This window comes from Nycticebus coucang, chromosome X, assembly GCF_027406575.1.
Source record: "Nycticebus coucang isolate mNycCou1 chromosome X, mNycCou1.pri, whole genome shotgun sequence".
NCBI classification, from domain to species: Eukaryota; Metazoa; Chordata; class Mammalia; order Primates; family Lorisidae; genus Nycticebus; species Nycticebus coucang.
Genome location: NC_069804.1, coordinates 17,744,602 through 17,752,949, shown reverse-complemented (window position 1 = coordinate 17,752,949; position 8,348 = coordinate 17,744,602).

Genomic DNA, 8,348 nt, shown 5'->3' with positions numbered 1-8,348 from the left:
GTGAGTCCTGTGACATCATGGCACTCTACTGAAGGCAGTAAAGTGAGACTCTGTCTCTACAAAAAAAAAAAGCATTGATAGAATTCTGTGATAAGTAAATTATTGAATAAGATAAACCCAGTGTTGTTTACCGATTGGCAGACTCTTCCCTCTGTACTTGGCTATCATTTTTCCCAGCTTTGAAAGACAATGAACTTGATGGAAAGAGAACCTATATCACTTGCAAAGTATATCACATTACGTAGAGTGTGTCTGAAATACTGTTAAGACAGAATAAATTCATTTCTTGCCTTGTAAAACTCACTAGAGCTTAGCAATATTGTACTTATTTTCCTGGCATTTGTTTAATGCATATCAGTGTCATGATGAGATGCTTGATACTCTTGCAAAATTACCATGTAATTTCCCTAACACACTCCCCTTGTATGTAGAGTGTCCTCCTTCACTTCCACATCTGACCATCATCTAGAAGCAGAAGGGTTGGAAAGCCTTCATGATGTTTGTCTGTCATCGGGGGTGTGACCCAGGTATGGCTGCTTAACTTTTCTGAACCTCACTTTCTTCATCTTGCAAGACAAAGCTAAAGCTTAATCCATCCTAAAGAATTAATTTTAGGATACAAGAAGAAAATATGAGGTAAGGCACATTGCAAACTTTAAAGCTCAGTTCAAATAAAAATGATCCTTCTTGTCTATGTTTATACAGGATGTTTACTACAAATAAGATTCGTATCTGAAGAGTCTGACTCCTGGTCCAGTGTTCTTTGTGACATGTTTACAGAGGTCCTGAGCAATGAAGTGGGACAGCTTCTTGTCACCCACTGTTTCATCCATTTGTCCATCTGACTCACAAATACTTATTGAATAACCTTGCCCTATTGGAGCTTACCAAAAAAGTTAATATATCAATATTAGAAAGTGATGAATGAAGGTATAATATGGAGATTTGGAGAAAGATATATGGGAAGTATTGTGGAAGATGTGTGCAATTTGAAATAGAAGATCAGGGAAGGCCTCGGTGAGTAGGTAATATTTGGGCCGTGACTCAAAGGCGGCAAGGGAGTATGCATATATGGGCAGGAAGAATGTTCCAGATAGAGAAACCGCACGTGCAAAACTGGAAGTGTGCCTTGTGAGTTGGAGTAGCAGCAAGGAGGCCTAAGACAGAAACTCCAATGGGTGTCTTTGAGAGTTGACATCCCCAGTGTTTCTTCTGAATTGTGTTATTCTGGGCGCCCTGGGAAACAGAGCCTGAGGCAATGCTAATGCGTGTGTGGGAGGTATGATCCAGGGCAGCCAAAGTGAGGATAGAAAAGAATGAGATTCGGGTTGGCGCCTGTGACTCAGTGGATAGGACACCGGCCCCATATACAGAGGGTGGCAGGTTCGAACCCAACCCTGGCCAAACTGCCAAAAATAAAAATGAGATTCAAATGCAAGATGAGGCCTTATGACACTGACCACTGCTTCCCAACCAGCCGTGCAACCAGTAAATAGCTAATGCTCTCAGGTACCCCCTGGGCTACAGTTCATCAGAGGGGAGCTGAGGGGGGCTTATATGTTGACCCCTCTTCTCCCTCTGTCAGTCAGAGTTTGCCCTGCACCAAACCTGCCCTTCCAGGTTAAATCGCCAGCCCCTTCAGCAGCCACAGGGAAAGCCCTATCTTGTGCCTTGTGTTGGGATTCATCTGACTCTGGAAATAGGCCAAGGAACCAGAGACTTCAAGGCAGGACATGGTGTCCCTGAGTTCAGCTGAGGCAAGAAGGCCAAAAGGCCATTGAGACCCAGAGAGTCAAAGGCAGCATATAAAATATGTCCACTATAGACTGCACTGGAAATGGCAACTGGAGATGCCTACAACTTTACTCTTCGAGGGGAATCAAACCCGGCAGTGTTTATTTTCAGGAACCAAGGTTATTTGTGCCTAATGATGATTATGTTGAAGGCCCCAGGTGAGGCAGGAGGATCGCTTGAGCCCAAGAGTTTGAGGTTGCTGTGAGCTACGATGCCACAGCACTCTACTAGAGGCAAGAAAGCACAATTTTGTTGCAAAAGAAATAAATAAATGAATAAATAAAATAAAATGAAATCGTTTCTGCATCGTTTCACTGATCTTACAATAAAATGATTTTAGAATGTGTTGCGATTCTTCCCTCACCTCCTATGCACCCCCATCCAACACTAAGGGTTTGTAGTCAAACACTATATTTGTAAGTCACCTGGACGAGTGCTTTACTTCCTTTTTCTCGCCAGTATGATTATGATGTTCATTCGATACACGGTTAAGCTCATTTGTTTCCCTTCGCTTTCATTTTAGGTTTTTGTTTCCTTCCCATTCTTATTGATTTGATTTTATTTTTCAAGCATGTAGACTGTTAACGTGCTTTCAAAAGTCAAAAGTACACCAGAAACGATACTCAGAGAAGGGTCACTTCCTGCCACGCCCCTTCCATTCCTCACCCCTTGTAGGATACCAGCTCCAAAGTTTTCTGGTTTATCCCTCTTATGGTTCTTTTTGTAAAGATAAGTAGACATATGTGTTTTCTTATTTTCTCTTCTTTGTTACACAAAAGTAGCATCCTATATATGCTTTTTTATTTTCGTTTGTCTTCCATAATAGCTCCCTGAAATCACTCTGTATCAGTTCACAAAGATCTTTTGTATCCTTTACTGTAGCTGCAAGGTACTCCATTGTGTGGGGGGGCCATAGTTTATTCAGCCACTTTCTTATGCTTGGGTGTTGATGATGTTGCCAATATTTTGTAATTGCAGATAAAGCTGCAGTAAATATCAGATCTGTAAGCTTTTTAAAAATGCACTTCAACCTCCTTAGAGAAGGAAAAAGGGGATAGAGACAACTAATGGGACCAGGAAATGTAAAAGCCTACCTGCTCAGGCTGGCTTGACCCACAGCTTGCATGAACAGGTCTTTCAAAGAAGTAAGCAAAGGCCTAACTATAGTCCTGTCTTTCTAACAGTTATGGGGTTTATTTTTGTTTTGTTACAGTTTTATAGAACTAGCAGAAGGAGCACCTAGGATCTCATCCTCCTCATTCCTGGACTCCTGCCTGCCTCACACCAGGGCTGCAGAAATCCCAGCCTAGTGGTTCTGCTGACAGACTGATTCCTGGCTGGGGACTCAGCTGGGACACCTCGCTTCACCTCCCCTGATGGCCTCTCAGTAAATCTAGTAATGGTGGAAGGTGACAGCCACAACTCTGCTGTCATAAGGGTATTGAAAAGGCTCTGAAAGTTGGTGATTGTTCCCATATGCAACCTGAGGGCCCCAAGCCTCTGGGCAGAGGTGATGACCAATATCCCCAGGCAGTCGGCCAGAATGGAGCTGAGACCTTTTTGCAGTATTTGACTATCCAGACCCATCTACAGGGAAATCTTTGAAAAATTTTCCACCATTGAAGCCATGTTGAGATTCTCAGCTTTAGTCCCTCTAAGGCAGTGGTTCTCAACCTTCCTAATGCCACAACCCTTTGATATAGTTCCTGTGGGCTGAGAACCGCTGCGCTAAGCCCTTGTGGGAAAGTGATAAGTATAATGGGAAGAAAGGAAGACAGAGTGATGGAGAAGATGAGGTGAGAATAAATCCAATTCTGGAAATAGCTTGAGATTGAAAATTCAGTTGGAAACTGGAGCTGGAAGCAAATTCAAAAAAATGAATGATGAATGAATTCACTAATTTAATCAACCTAGTTCCTTTTGATACGATTTCCCCCCTGAGAATAATCAGAACGCTAACAAAAGTCTTTGCCAAAGTTATACCATAATTCTGTGTCATGCACAGAGGAAGAGAGGGAAAACAGAGATTTGATTTCCTCGTTTCTATTTCTCTGGTAGCATCACCTGGTTCATGGGCAAGAGCCAGATGGAACGCCATTGTTCTGCCTAATACAGAGGTGAATTTTGTGGGTATTTGATTACAATTTTTGATCTGGTCTTGAAAGCTCTTCCCTACCTATGTAAATAGAAAGAACTTGGCTGAAGGCATCTGGGTTGGTAAAAGTTTTTCTGTAGGCATACTTCTCAAGCAAACAGAAGTTAGCTTTTTCCTTGGTGAAGCAGTGCCTTTGTGACTGTTGGTGAAGACTGTCTGTCTGTCTGTCACGCTGTCTAAGGCAGAAATGGGATAAATGGGGCACCGTGGATTGGGCTGTAGCTCTCATGCATGTAAGGGGTGGGTTATTGGTTGATTCCGCAGGTGCAGGAGTAATGAGTTATGAGAATTCTCAGGGGAAGCGTGCCAAGAATCCTTCCTAAAAGGGATTGCCCCACAGCAAAATGTCATGTGGAGTTGCTTTGCACCCCAGGCCTCAATTTCCTCATTCTTCAAGATTTCTATAAAAGGCTGGCCCCATATACTGGAGGTGGCAGGTTCAAACCCGGCCCTGACTAAAAAAACTGCAAAAAAAAAAAAAAAAATTATTTTCTATAAAAGAAGCCAATGTTCTGCTTTTGTCTGCTCTCTGCACCCCTGTAAGTAAATTCCTGCTCCAGAAGACACAAAGGTGAACGAGCCGGTACGCCTTGTTCTGATGCCTCCTACCAACAGCGCCTTCATACAATTCGCATTAGTCACCTCTCCTGGAAGACGCTATCTGGGGGCGAGCATGGGGCACTCTGAACAGACCAGAATGCCTGACCGAGTCCATCATCTCCTCTTGTAATTATTAACTCATCAGGTTGGTGTTTGAGATAAGAAGTGGATAAGTGAGAAGACAAGAAGTGTGTGAAACTATGATTGCCTTTAATGACAATGTTTCTCAAGCAGGAATACCTTTATTGGAAGGTACTTACCTAGCGTATGTCCACACCACCCTGAATGCTCCCGATCTCATCAGAAGCTAAACAGACTCAGATCTGGTTAGTACTTTGATGAAGATATTTACCTAAATCTTCTAACCTAGATAATGTTTGATCCCAAATAGTAGTGCTCTTTCAAACTTTGTATTGATATACAATGTGCACTCAGAAAAGTACATCTAACCTAAGTGTACAGCTGGCCCAATTTTCAAAACCTAAACACACCCTTGTGGCCAGCACCCAGATGAAGAAACAGGATGTTACTCATACCCCAGAAGCCCTCGCCCCAAGCACTCCAATAGCCTGGCCCCTGAAAGCACAGATTCTTTCTTGCCTGTCTTTAGACCATATGTAAATAGACTCATACAGTGCAGCCTCTTTTCCCTGTTTTTTGTCCATCAGCATTTTGTCCATCAGCAAAGTCACCCTAGTCGCTCCACGTAGTGGTCAATTGTTCATTCTCACTGCTGCATAGCAGTATAAATACAGCAAAATTTATTTACTCATTTTCCTATTGAGAGACATTTGGATAGTTTCCAGTTCAGCGTTGCTAGGAGTAGTACTGCTATCAACACTCAAGTTCATGTCTTGTCACCAACATGAGCATACACTTTTGGTGGGTATGTACCCAGGCATTGCTAGGTCACGGGGTGGACATATGTTCAGCTTTAGTAGATACTGCCGAACGGTTTGTAGTTGTTCCAGTTTACACTCCCACCAGCAGTCACGAGAGTACCATTTGCTCCAGGTCCTCTCCTAAAACGTACCTAAACAGGTGCCCTACCTAGTAGCTAAAAGTCCAAATTCTGGAACTAGACTATTGGGATCCATGTCCAGCTTAATGATTTAGTTAAGTGTGCAACTAAACTAAATAATTATTTAGTTAAGTGGGCACCTTGCTTCTCTGTGCCTCTGGGTTTTTTTTTCTCTCTATAAATGGGGATAATAATATTCTCCCTCATAGGGTTAAGTATTAAAAGAATCAATGCATATTAGAACATTAAGAATAACGCCTGGCACATGGAAAGCACTCCATAAATGTTAAATGTTATTTTATTCAAATGTATTGAAATTAACTACTGCCAATGCATCTTGAGGTTAGGGAAACAGAAAGTTTCCCACACAGACGGAGGAAGCAATCAGATAAGGGCCACAAGGGCCTCTGGAGTCAGCATGCATGATCTCTGGCTGTACAAATCCAAGCTAATTCCTGGGAACTTGAATGTGCAAATTAAACCAGAATTTCAGTGCCCTGAAATATTTATAGGGAAGCGTGAACCATGTGAAGAAGCAATATTAATGGCAAGCTATGATTTTCAATTTCTTTTTTTCTTTTTGCCAGCAAAGCCAGTGACAGCTCTTCTATTAAGTTAACTTCCTATAGGACCTCAGTATTAGTGAATTCCTTACGAACTTTGTAGACTTTTATAGTCTATCCTTTGGCAAACACTGTTTTGGGACTTGATATAAATGTGGATTTAAGTATAAATAAATGCAGATTTAATAAATAGTCAGTGGAAGAAAGGGAAGAGATAGGGAAGAAAGGATGATAAGAGTCACCAGGTGGGAAGTTCAAAGACATGTAAAACCCATAGCTCAGTGGGTAGGGCGCCAGCCACATACACAGAGACTGGCAGGTTCCAGCCCAGCCGGGGCCTGCTAAAACAACAATGACAACTGCAGCAAAAAAACTAGCCGGGTGTTGTGGTGGGCGCCTGGAGTCCTAGCTACTTGGGAGGCTGAAGCAAGAGTTTGAGGTTGCTGTGAGCTGTGATGCCACAGCACTCTACCGAGGGCAACATAATGAGACTCTGTCTCAAAATAAAAAATAAAAATAAAAATAAATAAATAAAACTGAGCCTTACTCCATCACCAGGGGTGAGTGGTATTGGTTTCTAATATCAGATGTCAGCCAAATACATTGCGTCTTCTCTCCTAGTTTAGCAGGACTCAACCCTGACAGCATATTAGAATTACCTGGGGAGCCTTCAAAACTACCAATGCCCAGCCTGATACCCCGAAATTCTGATTCTGTTGGTTTGGCAGCAAGGCCTAAATGTTTCCTTTTCTTAAGCTCCTCAGGTAATTCTTTTAATGTGCAGCCAGAGTTGAAAAATACTGGGGGTGCCTTCTGAGTGGTAATCTCTTCCAATAGGGCAACAGAGTAGGGGCCTTACTAGTTTCGACTGCATCTGTCTGCTTTAGTTAAGAAAGGTTCCAAACACTGGCTCAACCAGCTATTATCTAATACATTTTCTCTCATACCTGCAACTTCAGAATATTCCAGTCTATTTTAAGCCTTCCTGTGGTTTTTAAAGCACAATACTTTCCAAGCCAAAGACTTACCATTTCGAATTTCATGGGCTATAATTCAATATAAAGCAAAACTAAACAGGACTAAATCCCCCAATTAGTAATTGGACATTTTCTTATTGATGAAAGAAGATGGATGAAAGTGTGTTGAACTGTGAAGCCCTTCGTAAAAGTGTGAGATTGGTTTTTAGGTTGTTGTTGCTGCTATTACTGTGATTTAACCTGCAGGAAGTTGGGAGAAGGCAATGGAGTAATCACCATATTGGTATACATGCACATGTGAATTTGAATTTCTGACTTGACCACTTATTAACTATGGGTCCTTGCTTTATCCGAGCTGACGTTTTATGACAGATGGGAGCATTAGCACACTTCAAAAGAAATTTTTATAAATGAAAGGAGCTAATTTAAATGGTGCTTAGTAAAGAAATGAGCCAATAAATGGTGGTTACCATCTTGCATTAGTCAGCTGATGCTATGATGCTGCTGCATAACAAACACCCCCCCTAAAATCTTAGAGGCTTATCAGAACAACACTCATTTTTCCCACTCATGTGTCTATGAGTCAGCTTTAGCAGCTCTGCTTAAGGCTGCCTGTAAATCAGATGGAGGCCTGTTCCATATGTGTCTCACTCAGGAGTTAGCAGCTACCTGAGACATGCTTTTCTCATGGTAGATGACAGTTCTGCAAAAAGGGCCTGGAAGAAATTTGCATTGCTTTTTAACAGCTTAGCTCAGAACTCATTCATTATCACTTCCACCCACTTTTAGAGCAAATCATATGACCAACCTCAAAGTCAATGGGACAGAGAAGCACAATTTACCAGTGAAGCCCTGGCACAGTGAAGGGAGCAGAAGGAAGAGTTGTGAACATATAACATATCCTACCATATTTCCTTTCCTTCCTGCAGGTTGCCAACAGAGGATTATAGAGGGATAAGGAGCTCTGCCTTATACCTCATTTGTAAGCGTGTCTGGCCTCACTGGTACAAGTGCCCTCGTATTTAGGAAGAAAAGCCATTGTCTGGTACAGCTGTCTCCTTTCTCCTCCTCCCCACCTCCAGGTGTTTGTGATAAGGGACAAACTACTCAGAGGCAATCTACAAGTCACCAGAAGCCTTCTCAAATCTTGCTTGCATGAATACATCTAAACTGATAGCTGGTAGAAATGTCATGTGGAGTTGCTTTGCACCCCAGCAAAATGTTTAGCAAAACAGACA